This window comes from Lampetra fluviatilis, chromosome 13 (genome assembly GCF_964198595.1).
Source record: "Lampetra fluviatilis chromosome 13, kcLamFluv1.1, whole genome shotgun sequence".
Lineage (NCBI taxonomy): Eukaryota > Metazoa > Chordata > Hyperoartia > Petromyzontiformes > Petromyzontidae > Lampetra > Lampetra fluviatilis.
The window spans coordinates 11,266,872-11,287,677 of record NC_136287.1 but is presented as its reverse complement, the minus strand read 5'-3'; the positions used below and the strand labels follow the sequence as shown (position 1 = coordinate 11,287,677).

Here is a 20,806-nt window from a genome sequence, read left to right as displayed (position 1 = left end):
AGACCCATAGAGAGGCAGACGAATAGACCGATAGATAGGCAGACGAATAGACACACAGATCGATAGATAGACGAATAGACACACAGATCGATAGATAAATAGACGAATAGACACACAGATCGATAGATAAACGAATAGACACACAGACCCATAGATAGGCAGAGGAATAATAGACCACCAGATCGGTCGTAGGCACGGGAATGGACTTGCCGTGGGTCACATTTGGGAGTCTATTCACGATGGGACTGGCAAACGAGAAAGGGGCTCAGCTTGCAAGAGAGATCCGGGACACATTTGGCGAGCAGAGTAAAATGAATAGTAATGACTTCGATAGTAATGTATTATAAGTTTGTTTTGTATGGAATTTGCTTTCATTCTTCGTGTGATTTAGTCTAGTAGCAATGTTTTTTTTTAAATCTGTACAGCACTTTGAATGGCATCCTTTGCACGAAATAGTGCTATAGAAATAAGCACTTGATTGACCTGATTGATTGAGGCGCGAGAAGAGGGTGAGAGCCACCGTCGTTGAATAGTAAAAAAAAAATGTTTACCTTTTTTTTTGCCAGTATCAAAGTGTGAAAAAACAACGAAATGTTTTTACCCATTCTGGCAATAAAACAGGAGTTGTGTTCAGATGTTCAAACGCCGAATAGGAACCTTTTTGCAAGGAATCAAGTTGGCGTTAACCACACACGGTGCACGTGGGGAACATGGACCCAAACTTGCTCTGAAAAGAATATATTCATCGTCAATGAGAACTCGATTCTCTGCAAAATGTTCACATTTGGCGTTTGAACATCTTAACACAACTCCTGTTGTATTGCCAGAAAGGTTAAAACCGATTCTTAGTTTTTCATTCGTTGATTAGTCTTTACTGACCATCGTGGGGAAGTATGGTCATCTTCTACTCACCCACACGGTATTTTCTGGATAGAGGCTGTCATCCAGTAGTGGGATTTAACTATTTAAAACTGGTTTTATTTTACAACTTAAGTTTCTAAAACACGTGTAATAACATACAGAAGAACAAAGGACCCCTGTATAGCCTCTAACAGGCTGTTGGGGCAAGTGCTGTTAGCGAGCACCTATGAAGCCCCGGCACGGAAACACGAGGTGGTGGGGTGGCCAGCACCACGCCTGACCGCATTTGTCTCCCTCGTGGCGATGTTTACACACCGCACTAGCTACTGTAATAATTTGAGGCTGAGTCGACCTCGGGGAGGCCCGGGACCGGTTGAGATAATCGTCACTGGTGTTGGTCGTGAGCTGGAATCGAACTCAGGTCGCCAGATTCTTAGTGCAGTCCGCTAACCACTACACTACCGCTCCCCACTAACAATAACACGCACACACCCACACACGCGTGTCCCAGACAGCATGATAATCATTAATTAGATAATTACAAAAAATGTTAATGTTATTTCAATTCTCCTTCTGGTTAATCGTACATTTGTTATTTATGTTAAATTATACCGTTCTTCAATACCGTCTAGGTAATTGTTTGTTGTTGATTGACCGATAAGTTGAGACATTTTTACGTTTCCTGTAGGGTGAGAAGTGATCGTTTCTGTGTCCCTGACCCAGCCTCTCTCAACAACTCAATAAACGCAATTATATATTCATTATTAGTTTCGGTATCTATCAATTAACATTAATATTTCAAAACATGAACATATAAAAAAACACCCTTAAAATGATTAGGTAACAATTGAAATGATATAATGTAAAGAGTAATTAGAATTAAGTTCCGAAATTACAATCAATATCTAACAGCACAAAATCAGCTGGTGCAATCAATATTTAAAACCATTTCCAAATCAATATCTGACAATAATTACAATAAACATAGAAAATAAATCGCAATACATGCACACAATTGCAATCGTCTGTAATGAATGGCAATGCATGCTTCTAATAAACAATTACAACAACAATTTTAGTCTTTATATGCAACGTAATGCAATCGGTTTTCAGTGAGTAATTAAAACGCTATCTCTAATCAAACATTCTAATCGAGATTTACATGAAATTCGATGTTAATGGGTTGTGAAGGCTTAATATTTGTAACCTCATAACCAACATGTCTAATCTTCGATAACCTGATAAACTTGTAATTATTATTTATTTGCAATTTTATTTAAAAAAAATTGTCAATCCGATGTGTCCCCAGGTCACGTGAGCAGCGCTTTACGTTGTCCGAATTACAAAGAGGCACTTTATTCTTCCCCTGTACCATTTTGTAATTAAAAACAAAACTTTCGCTGGGGGGGGGGAGGGGGGTGCGTCTTATAATCCGGTAAAAAAAAACAACCACGGACTCTCCGGCCTCTGTCTGTGTGCTGTAAAGAAGATACATTGCTCGAAACGTCGCCGATTATATACGTATTCTTCATAGGGCTGTAACAAAGTGTTATTGATTAATGTGCTGAGTTTTATTTTTACTTGTTATCCGTGAGTACCTGGTCCGGTGTGTAAACATCGTCACTGGAAAGACAAAGGCGGTCGGGCGTGGCTGCTGCCCAACCCCCCCCCCCCCCCCTTGTATACCGTTCCGGCCTTCGTAGCTTGCTGCTCGCGAACAGCACTTGACCCAACAGTCTGTGAAGGCTACACGGGGGACCTTTGTCTTGGCGTGGCCAGAATTTGTAAAACTTCATTGGCACCACGCGCAAGTCTTTAACTTTGCGGAGCGTCTTAGAGTCGGAGGAACACGGTAACGTGGACTGTATCTTGAGTTTACTCGCGAAATAGACTGCATGTGTAACGTTAAAGGCGTGTGTTTTATCAACATTGGGACGTCGTATAACCATACTTCACCACGTTTCTCAAGACAGTTCAAGTTGTGAACGTATAACACCTTCACGCGTATACACACATCAAGCATCAAATACCTACAAGCATCAAAGACAAAGATCCCCCGTATAGCCTGAACAGACTTTTGGGGCAAGTGCTATTAGCGAGCACCTATGAAGGCCGGCACGGCACACGAGGGGGTGGGTGGCCAGCACCACGCCAGGCCGCCTTTGTCTCCCCCGTGACGACGTTTTTACGCACCGCGCCAGATACTAATGTGAGTCTGAGTCGACCTAGGCGAGGCCCAGCACCGGTTCAGATAATCGTCACTGGTGTTGGCCGTGAGCAGGATTCGAACTCGTGTCGCCAGGTTCATAGCGCAGCGCGGCTAACCGCTCCACGATTGCTCCCCCTATTCATATACACATGCACATACGTGTACGCATAAGAAATTATCCTCATTTAGCCATTCACACGGACGGGGCAAGTTAGCAAGCACCTATTAAGGAGGAGACCACATCCGTTTGGAAGATGTAGACCAGGACCACGCCCGGGCTGATGGAGTGTGCGCCTCGGTGGTGAGATGTTAACTACCTCGCCTGGTATGCAGGAGGTCCGTGGGTTCGATCCCGACACTGAAGCCTGCTGCTGTATATTTGGAGTTTGCGTGTTCTCGTCGTGGTCGCGTGGATTTTTCTCAGGGTCCTCCGGTGTTTCCCTCCACATTTAGATTCAACAACATGCGTTTAGAATATTTGGCTGATATAAATTTCCGCGTGATGAGGTCGATTCTGCAACAACAACAAAACGAGCTACCTAGCTCAGTGGGCCTTGTAAAAAATGTTTTTTAAATCAAACAAAATTGAAAAAATAGTTTGTACCCCACACCAGGCACTCGTTTTAGACCGAGGCGATCTATCGGACGCCCCGAAACCGGTTCAAATAATCGCCACCGATGTTCGTCTCGGCTCGGAGTCGAACTCACAGCGCATTGCGCTAACCATCGCGCCACCGCTCGCTCCAAACGCCATCCAACACCGTTCTGTATCGATAAGCACTCCGTGCACGAGTTATCGGGATGGCAATGTCCGTGCTGATGGAGTTACGTGAGAAAAAAAAGCCGTTTGATCTGGCTCGATAAGCCACAGCCAAGGTGATTTAAAAACCAATTAACGCTCAGCGTCACCCGCAACGTCCGTTCACCGCACGTGACGAACCTTAATTAATGAACTCACTCACGCACGTCGCAGAACACCGCACGCACACGGCAGAGGCGCTTTCATCCGCAGCACGTGGGATGCTGCCACGGCGGTTGTGATTGGTGAGCGAGCGAGCGCACCCTTCGTTGTGCCCCTCGCAATCCATTGCTTTACGATCACCCGTCGCGGCATCCTGCAACAACGAGAAGTTGTTGCTTTTGTTGTTAAAAGTTTGTTTAAATCCCTGCACCTCCACGTTGCCGCCTCGCATCACTCTCACACATGTAACACACACACACAGCGGGCAGGTCGCGCGCGGTGGGGTAAAGTGTGGGTACTGCCACCTCTTCAAAGACGTCTAGAGAAGGCGGGTAGGGAAGGGGTTTGCTAGAGTGGACGCCCCTTCCACCAGCAGTAGGCGTGAGCAAGCACTTGCAGGGCTACACCTTTAACTTTTTTCTTCTTTTTTCACTGACACCCAGGGAGAACGTCACTCGCAGATCACAGCTTCTCGCGCGCTACCTCCAAAGGTACCGCCGGTCGTCACGATTGGTCCTCGATACCACGAGTCACCCTCAATCCACCGCTCGATGAAGATAATGACAATCATGCTCAATGATTATAAATTCTTTCGTGGCATGCTGCCCTCCTTTGTCGACCACGGGAAGAGATTCGCCTGGGTGTAACATTGCACAGCCATCATCGCTGTCACGAACCAACCGCTGAACAAAATAATCGCGTCGACGTGAAGACATTCATAATTTTAATTTAGAATTATTGTGATTATAAAATGCATTTACAACAATGGGTCTTGATAATTGTTTTTTTGCCCTTCTATCTGGCAACAAAACTGACACCTTTTTTTTTACAAGGAGTCATGTTTGCATAGACCACAATACCTGCAGTCATAATGCAAACAAAAAACAATGGGTCAGCTATATACACCGAGATTAAACGAAGGAGAACAAAATATCGATATATTATTTACTATATATCAGAAGGGGAGTCATTCAAGGGAGGAGACGCGAGTTTGCTTAAATTGTTTGCTGACAACATTCGAACGCATTATCTGAACATTCGATTGGAGAAAGAGTCACGAACATCAATGTGAAGCAATATTATCTCAGGTGTGCTAATGACATTTGTAGCCATTGCAACCAATAAGTAGGGTATGTTGTTGCGTACACTGTATGAATGTTATGTTAAAGAGAACAATGGACGAGAAATGCTGTATGGCTATTACAATTATCTGGATTCAACCCATGAACCAAATCAGCTGAATATTGATATGTATAAATATAGATTGATATGAGCGGTTGTTGTTCAGAGTTATTGATACTTAATTTAACCATATACAAAATAAGTTTTAATATATGTGGGTCAATATACAGTATATTATATTCGCTGACTAAGAAATAGCGTAATTCCAGCAAGACATGCATTATGTATATAAACATAATTTCAGAAATGTGTTGGTGGTAATTTTTATCGATACAGTATAAAATATTAACACACAAATATTTATGATGATGATGATAATGATGTGTATGTTTTGCCCCAACAGTCTGCTAATCCATATGGGTGATCATTATATTTATATTAGTGTACGGTATATTAGTGAATAATTAATCAATGCATTGCTCATACAATTGTAACTATATAACTTATAGGATGTTAGATATTTAATTGATGTAAAATTTATGAAAAATAGATATATCCATCAAACACATTTACAATATATGGGCACTACACACAAACCCAAACTTATAGCTTGTGTTCACATTTATGAATATATATCAATGTATTATTAGCCTTGAGAATTAACCATTCGAGTAATTGCATGTCTATGTACATATGCGTATCGTGTACCTATAGATTAAGTACGTACGCCTCCACAATACGGACACAATGTGTTGTCATGCTGCTGCTACAATTAACAAGAAACTCAACACATTCTCTCAATTAAACGGTGGCCTCAAAAGGCTTAATATATATACAATGGGCGAAGTTATAGCCCTTCTAAATAGATCTGTTAAATACTCTTTGTACGATACGTCTGTGTGTTACACATATCCTAATGCACTGTCTCATGCGTATTGAACAATAGTAATTACGTTTATCTCACCTTTAATATGTACATGAATACTTTACTAAAAACAATACGACGAATACTATATAATTTTACCGTATAATGCATTGTAAAGATTATGTACAAACGAGATTACGGTTATCGGTGAGAAATATCATGCATACGTTGCACACACGACGTATGCTGTGTACAAATTAGAGGTTTAATAATTTAAAAAATCTTAATTGCTGAGCACGATCCCGAAGGCCCGAAATGCCACGTGACCGAGCAGAGACAACAACCACTGACGGTGCAACAGATAAGAGCCCAGGTGCGTTCACCGAATCGAGCGAGGTTTATACGAACTCACAGGCTCGTATAGATGAGATAAATACATCATCTATATAACCTTAAGTGCACTACATGTAATAATAACGATAATTAGGCATACACCGTATACAAATGTAAATATAACACGAGACGTTTTAGCCAAGTAGTTATATTATATTTAGTCATTGCACGGGTTAATAAATTTGGCCTATGATGAAACCATATATGTATATATGTAAATATACCTTCTTTTATCGCATTATTATCAAAAGATAACCGCTTTATATAGTGAATAATACTGCCCGAGATTTAAACCTATACAGAATACGGAACGTTTGTGTATAAAATCTACACATGTCAATATTCACGTGTGTGTGTGTGTTAATATAGATATACAAACAGGCAATGGAACTTCTTCGTAGCAGAGTGGTGATCTTTTCTTGATTGAAGAAGGGCCATTGCCCGAAACGTCCACCGTCATATATACATCTATATAAACACATATACAACCTTTATTTAATTTCTGTTTAACGGCAGTGTTATTGACGAACGCGGTTGAGGTGCGTAATGTTTGTGCAACTGCTGCCGATGCAAACCTCGCCCACGTGTTGCGCGCGAGTTGCATCAACCACGCGCACGTTGGGCAACTGCATCGCTGGCAACCCCCTTACTTAGTACAGACCAACTCAGCATACCTTATCGGTCACCCCGTGCCCCTTATACATCTCAGCGTTCATCCTATACACTACACTATACACTACACTATACACTACACTATACACTACACTATACCATGCCTATCAACCCCTTATCAGTGCCCTATACCTTATGACAGACCAACTCAGACCTTATTGGTCACTCCGTGCCCCTTATACATGTCAGCGTTCATCCTACAAAGTCCAATCACAAGGAAGAAACACAAACAAATAGACATTCTTTTTTTGCCCGTATTGAAACGGCTGTACGCCGTATGGACCCGAAAACTCAATTTTGCTGTACAAGAACACGGGTAAAATGTATGGGTTGACAAGTATGCAACTGTCGTATGCACCTTACCGTGAATGTAAACATCGCGGGTTGCTGTGGTAATTGCGGTCACTAATTGGGGTAAAAATCCGAGCCTGAACAATCCCAACGCGGTGGTGGTGTGTGAGTAAATGTACTGCGAACCCGGCGACCCGAGTTCGATTCCCGCCCAGGGCCGATGCCAGTGATGATTTATCTGGAGACAGTCCTGGTCCTTCCCTAGGTCGACTCAGCCCCAAATGAGTACTTGGTGCGGTGGGTCAACATCGCTGCTAGGTGGGACAAAGGCGGCCAGGAGTGCCGGCCTTCATAGGTGCTACTCGCTTGCTGCACTTGCCCCAACAGTCTGCTAAGGCTATACACGGAGGATCTTTGCCTTGTACAATGCATGAATAGGCATCGGTGGCTACGCACGCGGCCTGGAATCCAGCACGCACTGTGGAGGCCGCGAGGGTTTACGGATCATCGCACGAATGTTACCCACACGAACATTTCAAGCATTTCAAACATTTCAAGCATTTTGTGGCACCTCTCTTCCCGCCAGCAGCAGGCATCGCGTTAATGTAAATGTGTCGTAAAACCCATCTCCACCCGACACAGCCAATCAGCAAGGTGTGTGTGTGTGTCACGTTGTGAACAACACGTGGTTAAACGAGTTACTATTTCAGCAAGCCAGTGTGTGTGTGTGGGGGGGGGAGCGCAAACCCTGCACAACATTTACACAATAAGTAGTTTTGAGGGCTCGCTGGTGATCACAACAACGACCATCATCGGGTGATTGTCAGAATGATATTCATATTCTTAGGTTTTTTCGGTAAAGTCACGTAGGTAAAAACATTAAAAAGTAAAATAAAATAAAAATCACGACGTTTCGGAGGCAACACAAGCTGTATCAAGTAAATTACTTGATACAGCTGTCGTGGCTGTGACGGTACCACCTGAAGACGGAAGCTTGTTTTGCCTCCGAAACGTCGTTGCCTCCGAAACGTCGTTGCCTCCGAAACGTCGTTGCCTCCGAAACGTCGTGATTTTTATTTTATTTTACTTTTTAATGTTTTTACCTACGTGACTTTACCGAAAAAACCTAAGAATATGAATCATTGCAGTCACGAAAGCTTCAAATCTAGAATTGTCAGAATGATTATTCATCAGTAAAACGGTCGCGAAGGGGCTGGCTTAGGCGTTACATCTCTTGCGTTTCACTCACCACGGGTGGCTCTCCTTGTCTATTCGCAGGGGTGCCCCGCTTTGAGCGCTCTGAACAAACCTCGGATGGGATCCGTTGCCAGGAGTCGACGAGTCCACCAGTCCCGTCTCGAGACCGACTGAAGAAGTCTGTGGCTACGCACCGGGTTTTACCAATTTCTCACAGCTCCAGATTTTGTTTTCGTCTCCGGAAACGCTGCCAGACTGGATTGGAATAGGACGTAAGGCACTACCACTAGAATACCAAGGTACGCCTCTTCATAATGATCCGAAATGATTGTATGCCTATCATCCTATAAAGGTGTTAATTATAAGTATGAGGGCATTGTAAGGCGAGATGGATGTGGCTGTGAGCTAAAATCATTCATGGAACAACCTTTGCGGACTATCCAGGGCTGCAGTTAAGTACTGAACACGCCAGGCATATTATCAAAGATTAATTCGAAAACATCTTAGGGCAGTGCTAAGGCGTCTATGCTCTCCCTCGCTTTTACCGATCCGCAACTAACCAGAGTGGGGAAGTATGGTCAAATAGCCCTAACCACGACCCCGCAAATTATAGGAAGGCCCTAAACCAGCAGTGCATTGGCAACAGAGCTGTAGACGCGAATTTATTTAACTACACCTTGAACCCCAGAGTGACATGGGGTGCCACGGTGGCTAGAAGATGTTAACTACCTCGCCTGGTATACAGGATGTCGTGGGTTCGATCCCGACCCTGACGTCTGTATGTGCCCCCGTTTGTCGCGTGGATTTTTCTCCGGGTCCTCCGGTTTTTTTATTCCAAATTTAGAATCAACACGCGTTTAGAGTATTTGAATGCTAAATATTAGCACGTGTGCCAGCCACGTCGCTGATCCATCATTTGATCATTTGTGGCCAGGCCGCTTCTGAAAAAGAGATATGTAGCTCAAGTGGGTCTTTACCTGGTGAAATGAAAAATGAAATGGTTTCATTTTTGAAGATCTGGTTATGGTTACGGGATATATTTACTGAAAGTATGGGATTTCCATCTGATAACTAAATCACACTTATTCAGTCTGCACACCCCCGCCAGTAACAAACAACACTTTTAAAGTTGTAATAAATAAGAGTGTAACACGTTTATTGACTTGAGCACGGGTTGTCAGAGACAATGGCAAAAATTGACGATGGGACGCAATTTTATAAGAATTGATACTTGTCGTGGCGACCTCTACGATATTTTGTGTTTTTTACACGAAGAAATAGCGTTGTCAATTAACAAATATACTCCGTTTTCAATATTCGTAACCGTGTCTCTGTAGCTTAACCAAGGGCCTCCATAGAGCCCAACGTGTTCGCTTAACGATCATTCCCCTGTTAACGACTGGCTGTTGTAGGTACAGTAAATATTAATTAATGCATTGATTAACCACGTTTTTTTTTCATATTATGTTTTTTATAATGTTGTTAGTATTTTTACGTATTAATGTCCTTTATTTAAATATTGTAACGTACGTTTTTTGGGTGGAAAAGGGTAACTTTTGATGCTATCGGAACGAATTAAGCCTTTAACGTGCATTTCCTATACTCGCTTAAAGACCAAATCACTTTACGACCGGTTTCGTGGAACCAATCACCGTCGTTAAGAGGGGTTATACTTATTTATATATATGATATACATATTTTTATATTAAAAACCTATACTGATAACAATTTAGATTTTTTTTTTTTAATATATAATAAACAATATTTAAACATCAAATATTTTTGATACCACTTTATATATTGTGACATGAAGAAGGACCATTGCCCATAACGTCGTATATGATGTACAATTCATTTTAAAAATACATTTTACCCTCGAACAAGATAACAAAAAAGGGGCATTGCCTGAAACATCGCCAATAAATATAGCAGGCATCGACGTTGCAGACACTGCCAGGTTTTACATTAATCGTGAACTTACCGTAGTCACAAGTCATTCGCTTAGTGCATAATAAGTGGATAAGTCGATATTAATTCTGAAATCATAAATACAAATCATAGCAGTACCTTGCAACTAAATGTCAACCCGTCTGCGAGATGAAGGCCGGCAGTGATGAGGATCTCACTTTATTGTCTTTATTGATCTGTCAGATTTCGCAAAAACGTCCTTCACCTGTTCCTTTGACAAGCAAACAGCTGATAACAACAATACGACGTTTCGGGAAGCGGTCCTTTCTCAAACAGAACGGAGCAATTGAGCAGGACTGTTGCCTTAAACGTCGACTAGTGTACGCAGTAGTTGCCCAATGTGTTGAGTTTTATTTGCGCTTCGTGCACAGTATCACCGAAACAAAAGTAGCATTTTTTTATTGTGAATGTGCAATAATAATAAAAATAAACTTGTCATGTATTCTGAATTACTAGGACTGCATGTGTAAGCTGGCTTAACTGAAAGTTGATCTTTTTACGGATGGTTTGTATGGCTTATATATTATTTTGGTGCTTCTCGTTAAAAGAGGAAATGAAAGACTCGATGTTTCAGTTCACTGGCCTCTCTCAGAAAATAGTTTTTAATGTTACTGTTACGGTCGACTACTAATATGACTTTTTCAGAACGTTACAATGCTAAGATAAATCAAATATACAAATTGTGAACGTGAATACACTCATATACATACAACAAAATACTCATACATACACACACATATACATACTCATATACATACACACACTAATATACATACACACACTCACATACACACACACTCACATACACACACACTCACATACACACACACACTCATATACATACACACACTCATATACACACTCATATACACACCCTCATATACACACACACCCATATACACACACACTCATATACATGCATGCAACGCCAAAGACCCTCCAAGTAGCCTTTAACAGACTGTCGGGGCCAGCGCAGAGCTGTTAGCGAGCACCTATTAAGGCCGGGAACGGCGCAGGGCGGCCTTTGTCTCCCGAGTGGGGGGGGGTGTGTTTCCACACCGCACCAGGCTCTGAGCACCTGGTGGGCTGAACTGGTTCAGATAATCGTCACCGATGTTGACAGGGAGCAGGAATCAAAGTCGGGCCGCCGGGATCGTAGTGCCATGCGCTAACCCGTGCACAATCGAACCCCCCCCCCACACACACGCACATATATACACAAAGGTCACTTCCATCGTACAAAAACACACAAGATAAAGATACCCCGTATAGCCTTAAGGCAAGTGCTGTTGGCGAGCACCTATGAAGGCTGGCACGGCACACGAAGGCGTGAGTGGCCAGAACCACGCCCGGCCGCCTTTGTCTCCCTTGAATCGATGTTTACACACCGTATCAGGCTCAGTACTTTGTTGGAATATATATGTGGATATGTACACATACACTATGTTATATACGATTTTAAAATATTATCAACAATATCAGGGTAGTGCCTTTTCAGTTGATCGTGTTTAAAAGTGTTTCTCTGTTCTTCTTCATTTCTCTGTATGCGTATAAAATAATAAATCATTTCAAATAATTCGCGCAATGCTATAATATGCTTAAGGTATTGTTATTTTGATGCACCAAGGACAATATACGGCATCGTAAAGTACTATAATAGAGACTTGCCGAATTCCTATTAGGCGTAACTGCCGTCTTATAATTTTTAAATGTACGAATTGTTTTGAGCTGATTTTGTAGCCAGGATAGTGAGTCCGCATTAGATTATGGGTTAGGCCACGTGGTCGTCGTAGATTTATCGCCAACGTTCATGACAAGCACTGTGACGTGAAGAGACCACGTGGGCTAATTCAAAACGAAAACACGAGTCGCGTTTTAGAAGTTTCAACATAACACATTGCTACTACTCCCTTGTGTAATGTTCTATTTATGTACTGTATGTATGTTTGATTATCGGTTATGAATATATTAATTGTACGTTCACGAATTATAATAAAGTTATATATGTGCTTTCAGTCCATTTGGCCTTCTTGGCTTTCCAAACCAATAATAATTGTCAAGCAGTAGCATTTATTTATGGACCGATTTCGTCCTTATGGGTCTCATCATTAGAGTCGGGCTTGTTAAACAATTTCATTTTTACCAGGTAAAGCCCACTGAGCTATATCGCTCTTTTTCAGAAGCGACCTGGCCACAAATTGATAGCTCAACGAAGTTGCTTATCGCGTGCAAATGTCTAGCAGCCTAATACTCTGAACGTGTGATGTTGATTCTAAATGTGGAGGGAAACACCGTAGGACCCGGAGAAGAATCCACGCGACCACGGGGAGAACATGCAAACTCCAGATATACAGCAGGCGTCGTCAGGGTGAGAATTAAACCCACGACGTCCTCCATACCAGGCGAAGGAGTTAACATATCTAGCAGATGTTTCCTTCACGAAGTACAAGAGATATAATCACGTAATTAGGCCTATGTATAAATGTAAATGCTCTCCGAAAGTCTGTTACGTTAAGAAGGGCCTAGAGGGTACAATTAATTAAAACGAGGATACATTTAAATAGCTCTTCTGCAAAATGTTGAAGTCTAAAAGTTGCACAGATAAAAAAAAAGAAAACGCAACACAGCCTCAACACACCGACCTAAAATTATTCTCAGTTGAGAATCATTTTATAAAGATAAAGACCCTCAGTATAGCCTTAACAGACTGTTGGGACGAGTGCTGCTAGCGAGCACCTATGAAGGCCGGCACGGCACACGAGGGGGTGGGTGGCCAGCACCACGCCCGGCCGCCTTTGTCTCCCCAGTGGCGATGTTTACACACCGCACCAGGTACTCACTTGAGGCTGAGTCGACCTAGGGGAGGCCCAGGAATGGTTCAGGTAATCGTCACCGGTGTTGGCCGTGAGCGGGAATCGAACTCGGGTGGTTGGACTTCGTAGCGCAGCGTAGCGCTCACCTTTTCCACGCACTTTTTTTTCAGGACAATAGTAAATGCAATTACAAGCTGAGTCGAGTGCTGAATAATGCGTTACTGTAATCGCATTACCCATAATCCCGTGTTATCACTGCGTCCTGTCGTGAGTGTGAAATCACATTATCCAGTCTGCACCCGTCGGCTGATTGATTCTTAACGATGTTTTCGTTTTAACGTATCGATTCGTAATCAATGAAAAGTGTCAAACTCGTGGTTGTCGGCAGATTGGGTGACTGGGCAAGCAGAATAAACCACCACGTCGTGTCTCACCGTCACGGTATGAAGACAAAGATCCCCCTGTAGCCTTCACAGTAATACGGCAACAGTGATCCTAACGGTATTTCGAGCAATCAGACGACGTTCCTCATGAAGCATGAGGTTATCAAGATTTGAACCGCATTACGTCCCAACAATAACCTTGCCAACGTGAGCGTGCATACGTGCGTATACGTCTATATACCTGTGAACCCATACGGTTTGCCCCGTATTCTTGTGCAGGAAAATAGAGTCGTTTTCAGGTCCATACGGCGGACAGCCGTTTCAACACATTTTTCTCGTCGATTTGTTTGTGTTTCTCCCTCGTGATGGGACTTTGTAGGATGAACGTTGAGATTGATAAGGGGCACCGGGTGACCAATACGGTCCGAATGGGTCAGTGATAAAGTAGGGCGCTGATACGGGGTTGAGAGGTATCCGTCTACTAAATTGCTCTTCGTGATTGTCATATTACGAAAAGACTTTAAAACGTGAATCGGCGTAAATCTCCAGGGTGACCTTGGCTCTATGAGCGAAACCGATGAACCCCATATGCATCTGTTTTTGGGGCCCAAAATGATAAAAGTAGGTATTTGGATGATTAGAGTTATGATCACCTACTTGACTCACATTTGTGCCGCATTTCAGCTTTCTAGCCCTTCTAGAACCTCATTGGAATTCCCGTCGCTCACTGAACATTCTGGCCCGTCTAGCACCTCTCTAAAATGTACATCACTCACCTCAAGCGTCCGATCCCTTCTCGGACAGCAAAATAATTTACATCGCTCGCCTATCTTTCTTGGCCCGTCTAGAACATCGTCAGAATGTACAGGGTGCTTCAAAAACATTGTAACACTTCTGAGAATTTGCAACACTAGCACAAGAACTGTGGCCTCCGGGGCTCTGAAGGCCACCGAGAGAGAGAAAGAGAGGGACAAGGCCATGCTCTCCATAACCCAGTGTTCTTCACGAATTTTCAGACGGCGGAGGAAGGGGGGAGGGGTGTGGGCACTTTCGCCGATAAGACATCATCAGTGTGAGGGCCGCCACACACATTTGGAACCATTGGGGGTTTGACAGCAGCACGATGATGATGATGGGGGATGTTTTCACTTTTGTGCATTGTCGGGGGCCGCACTAAAGGCCGTCGGGGCCGCACTAAAGGCCGTCGGGGCCGCACTAAAGGCCGTCGGGGCCACAGGAAGGGCCACAGGAAGGGCCACCAGGGACCGCCAGTAGGCCCGGGGGCCTTGCAATGAAGAACTATAACCAGCAATGATTCCTCCAGGTTCTGTACGACCTATCCGTTTGTCATATTACCTGCATGTGCAAATGTTTTTTTTTGCATTGTTTTATTCACGTTCATGTATTTATTTTGCTGTAACCAGGATATTGCCCAATGGGTGTTCGCCTTTGTCCAAAATAACAACAACAACCAACAACAACCGCCATTCGCCACTAAGTGGCGGTGACGTCACCACGACGCTTGTGCCAGGCCATGTGCACCTTGACGCCACGTGAAGTGTCCAAAATGAACACATACACACGCACACGGGACACACGGGTCCCATCACGGCGTGTCGGGGGCTGTGGTCTCGACGCCCCGTGTCTCTCAAGTCCACTCGTCATCGCGACGCCACCACGCGTTCCACATCTTCGTGATGCTCGCTGCGCGCTGCCCGTACCTGATGGTTGGTAAACCAAGGACAGCTCTCCTGTGGTCGGTGAGGGGTGGTCGAGGATTGGAGTTGAGAAACGTTGACCCAGGCGTTGAGGTTTGGCGGCTTTGTGAATCGAGGACTGCAGGGGAGCGGGACTCGAAGTGAGCGGCTCTTCGAAGTGCGGAGCTGTTTTGAGAGTCGATTGGCGAGTTTCGGACAAGCCAGGTGTCCTGGAAAAACCTGATAACCCACCACGCCTGAATGCCCATCACGTGGGCTGGTGTTGGCGGTCGGCAAAACAATGATGACGCTGTCGTGTCACGTGCTGCAATAAACACGTGTGGTTTGTCAACTATTCCCACGCTAATCATCGCGTATTAACGGCAAGAATGTGTTTTTCTAAAGTGACATATTAAATGCATACAATGTTATACATATGTTGAATGTTATACATATTTTGATTTGAAGCTTTCGTGACTGCAGGGATTTATATTCTTGGTTCTTTCGGAAGTCACGTAGCAGGGAAATAGTAAAATAATATAAATATAAAACAGTAAAAATTCTCACGACGTTTCGACTGCAACACAAGCAATCATCATCAGATGTGAAATCCACAGCAAGAAAATCTGATGATTGCTTGTGTTGCAGTCAAAATGTCTGGAGAATTTTTATCGTTTTATATTTATATTATTGCATTATTTCCCTTCTACGTGACTTTACCGAAAGAACCAAGAATATGTTATACATATGTTGAACTTCGTTCGCACCGTACGTAGCCAGCCGTGATACTCGGAGGTGCGGGAGGAAGGACAACCAACTAAACACACAAAAGCAGTTCTAAAGAAATTAGTTTTAAAATATAGATGATTTATAAGTGCACAGCTTCCGGTGGCTTCCTCATATCGGAAGGAAGAACGTTCCAGACGGCCACTGGAGCGCGTCTGAAAGCGCGCGATGCAGTGACCGACTTTGTTCGATGGCCAGCCAAAAGCCGCCGCTACTGCTGCTGCGAGGATGACCAGGATGTCGTGATGGTCTATGCTCCTCAAGGGCATCAGCAAGGCATTGTGGTTAATTTGTGGCAAGCACTTAAAACTAAGCACGTGCGGCCTATCGACTTTTCCCCAGGCTACCTCAAGTATTGACTGCAAGAAAATGTGTCTTCTAAATTGACAAAAATATATATTTCAGTGAATGATATACGGAACGTGGCCTCGTCCAGAATGTATTTCCTTACACTGCCGAGTGCCTGGCGATGTTTGTATGCAGGTCCAGCGAGACTCAGCTCCTCTGTTCCCTCTGCCCACGACGGAATCTTGCTGCGGCCTGACAATAAAAGTTATTAACCCGATGCTTTGTCGATGATTTTCGCCGTTTGCATTGTTCCTGTGCTGTTCGCCTTTGTTGCGTTCTTCGGTCTACAGCTCCAGCCAGACAAAGCCACGCAGGAGACTGTCTGTGGTGTAGGCCAAGCCCTTTCAAGGGCAAACGCGTACATTATCAAAGTATATTCGTTTGTATGTTTTAGCACGAGGGCTGTGTGTGGTTAATGCAGACTCGATGCATTGTTATCGGTGTCTATTTGGTGTTTGAACATCTTAACACGTGTATTATTTTTGACCTTTGTTATCATCTGATGAAGTGTCTCCATTCACACGATTACAATTCTCGCGTCTCGTACCCCCCCCCCCACCGTCCCGAGCCCTCCGCAAAATAAGTTCTAAACATTCTCCAATCTCTCTGTCTCTCTTCATCTCCATGGGATTGCATGTCCCTCCGAAGTGGGCAGCGGTGATGCAGCGGTTAGCGCTACGCTGCTGCTACGAACTCAGCCCACACACGAGTTCGTTTCCCGCTCACGGCCACCAACTCCCAGTGAAGATTATCTGAACCGGTCCAGGGCCTCCCCGAGGTCGACTCAGCCTCAAATGAGTACCTTGTCCGGTGTGTAAACATCGCCACTAGGGAGACAAAGGCGGCCGGGCTTGGTGCTGGCCAGCCAGCGCCTCGTGTGCCGTGCCGTGCTTTGTAGGTGCTGGCTAACAGCACTTGCCCCAAAAGTATGTTATGGCTACACGGAGAGTCTTTGTCTTCATGCATCCTCAAACGCAGTCGTACCTACCTGTTTGGCATTATATTTCTAGACTAAAACAGTATAAAGTAAGTATATTGCATATACACGCATATTTGCTCAAATGTATCGCGAGGGGTAAAATGCAAGATTTCTGCAATCTATCCATCCTGCGTGTACAAATAATAATGATACATCCTTGTATCTGAAGGGATGTGTTTATCGACTGTTATTTAGTCATGAGTTCATTTTTGGAGCCTTTTTGTATTAAATATGTATTCTTTGCTCTTTAAAAGAAAAAAACGTAATCATAATAATTCTTCATAATCTTAATTCTATTGCAAAATTAATATCAGTACGGTATAAGACAATTTCTGAGAAAGGCAATCGTGGTGTGATGCGGAACATCTCAATTAGTGACAACACCACGGTAACATTTTTATTATTTTTAGTTTCGTTATATAACACTTGTAAGACGAAAAAAACACCTTGAGATTGTGTAACTGTAAATACCCGTCGTATCCAGATTATAAGATGAACATTTTTCACCAGTAGTTTTTTTCAGCAAAAGTTGGCGATGCGTCTATTAGTCCGGGATGTGTTCATGTGACCCCACTTGTTTTTGGTAACTGTATTGACAGCGCAGACGCGTCTGGAGTGCGTATTACTTTCTGAAACGCCTCATAATCCGGATAATCGGGAATAGTTCATATTATCTGAATAGACTTCTAACATTTTTAGATTTAAAGCTTTCGTGACTGCAGGGATTCATCTTCTTGGTTCTTTCGGTAAAGTCACGTAGAAGGGAAGTAATAAAATAAAATAAATTTAATTTAACATAATAATATTATTTTATTACTTCCCTTCTACGTGACTTTACCGAAAGAACCAAGAAGAAGACTTCTAACCGTTATGCCGAAGCAGAATGAGGCGTTTTGAATGGGCCACGCGAGCAATGCGAGATGCCGACACATCATCAGGTCTTCTGAAATAACAAGACTCTGGTCAGTGTTCACGAAGCCGTGCATCGAACAAGCTCGCCAATGAGGCACACGCACTAGAGGGACAGTTGTTTTCATATGTCGGTGAGTTTACCTGGAGGGACAATTGTGACATCACCACGGACAATTGTCCCTCAATCGAGAGCACGCGTACCGCTCGTAATGTTATTGCTGACCAGGTATATAGAACAGCTGATGCGTCATGTTCACATACATGTCAACCCTTTAGCAGTGCCTACCTTAGTTACAGGCCAATTCAGACCGTATTTGTCACCCCCGTGCCCGTTATACATCTCAACGTTCATCTTACGCAGTCCCATCACAAGGGAGAAACACAACACAAATAGACACAACAATGTCAGGTCCATACGGCGTACAGCAGAGTTAAATGTGTTAGTAGCAATCAGATTCGTACTCATAGTTCCGACGCCCAGCCAATAAACCACACGGCTAACCCAGCAATAGATGATCTTAAGAAAAAAATCGAACACATTGTCCAAGAACCATTCCTTACAGACCAAATTCCGACCTTATTGATCACCCCGTGCCCTTATAAATCTCAAGGTTCATCCTACGCAGTCCCATCACAAGGGAGAAACACAAACAAATAGACAAACACGTGTTTTTTGTGCCCGTGTTCAATCGAGAGCACGCATACCGCTCGTCGTGTTATACGTTATTGCTGACCAGGTATATAGTAACAGCTGATGCGTCATGTTCACAAACATGTCAACCCTTTAGCAGCGCCTACCTTGGTGCAGGCCCTTATAAATCTCAACGTTCATCCTACGCAGTCCCATCACAAGGGAGAAACACAATACAAATAGACGAAACATGTTTTTGTGCCCGTGTTGAAACGGCTGTACGCCCTATGGACCTGGAAACTAAATATCGGTGTACAAGAATGCTGGGTAAACTGTATGGGTTCACAGGTATTCTACCCGCTCCCCTAACCCTCTCCCCACACACACAGACACACTCGCCTACCGGATTATAAGACGCACCACCAAACCTTCGCTTTAAAATAGAGGTGGTGTAAAAAAGAAAGAGTGCGACTTATAATGGAGGGAATAAGGCGTCTTGTGGCGTGATCTCTCTCTGTGTGTGTGTGGTGTGTGGATGGGGGAGCGGTAGTGTAGCAGTTATCGCGCTGCGCTACGATTGCCGCTCACGGCCACCAACACCAGTGACGATCATCTGAACCGGTCCTGGGCCTCCCCCTAGGTCGACTCGGCATCAAATGAGCACCCCGGTTACGGTGCGTAAAAATCATCGCCGCTCGGGAGACAAAGGCGGCCGGGCGTGGCGCCGCCCCCCCCCCCCACTCCTCTTCCCCGTGTACCGTTGCCGGCCGTTCACAGGTGCTCGCTAACAGCACTTGCCCCGACAGTGTGTCGAGGCTATACGGGGGGGGTGGCCTTTGTCTTTGGTGTGTGGATGGCAGCTCCCGTGGCTTCCCTCTGCAGCGAGACGCCTCCCCTTGTCACAAAATGGTGGCTGGCGATGGAGGAGAGACGAAGAGCCCCCCCCCACCACACACGTGTAGCCTGGGCCAGACCGTCGGGGCGAGCTCTGTTAGCGAGTGGCACCTACGAAGGCTGAAACGATGCACGAAAGGGAATGGGGGGGGGGCAGCGCCACGCCCGGCCGCCTTTGTCTCCCTTAGCGGCGATGCCTACCACACACCGCACCAGGTACTCCGTTTTGAGGCTGAGTCGACCTAGGGGAGGCCCGGGAACGGTTCAGATGACCCGTCACCGGTGTTGGCCACGAGCGGGAATGGAACTCGGGTGGCCGGGTTCGTAGCGCAGCGTAGCGCTGCAGAGGAAGAGCCTCCATTGACCACAGCCAGCAGCAGCAGCAGCCATCACGGAGTGTTTTTTCATCTCGTCCGCGAATGCAGAGCCAGGAGACAAAGACAAAGACCCCCCGTGTAGCCTGTAACAGACTGTAGGGGCAAGTGCTGTTAGCCAGCACCTATGAAGACCGGCAACGGTACACGAGGTGGGGGGGGGGGGGGTGGCCAGCACCACGCCCGACCGCTTTTGTCTCCCCAGTGGCGATGTTCACTACCCACCGCACCAGGTACTCATTTGAGACTGAGTCGACCTAGGGGAGGCCCAGAACCGGTTCAGATAATCGTCACCGCTGCTCACCGTGAGCGCGAATGGAACTCGGGTCGCCGGGTTCTTAACCACTACACGAGCGTTCCCCACAGAAGCACACACAACAACAACTACGGCAACAACACCCACCACAATAACAACAACAACACGGCTCCTGTTGTTGACGTTCCGCGTTT

The 20,806-nt window shown here is 44.6% G+C and overlaps 1 protein-coding gene across 2 annotated transcripts in view; it reads left to right on the top strand.

Annotated features, from left to right (window-relative positions):
* Nucleotides 1-20,806, top strand: part of LOC144935543 (lactadherin-like) — a 143,957-nt gene that overhangs the window by 62,951 nt on the left and 60,200 nt on the right. Inside the window, exon 1 of one of the 2 annotated variants that reach the window (XM_078862303.1) lies at nt 8,710-8,870. The exons of the other annotated variant lie outside the window; for it this stretch is intronic. The gene's annotated coding sequence lies outside the window, so the exon portion shown is untranslated. Of the gene's footprint in view, nt 1-8,709; nt 8,871-20,806 lie in introns of those variants that run through there. 2 annotated transcript variants of the gene reach the window in all.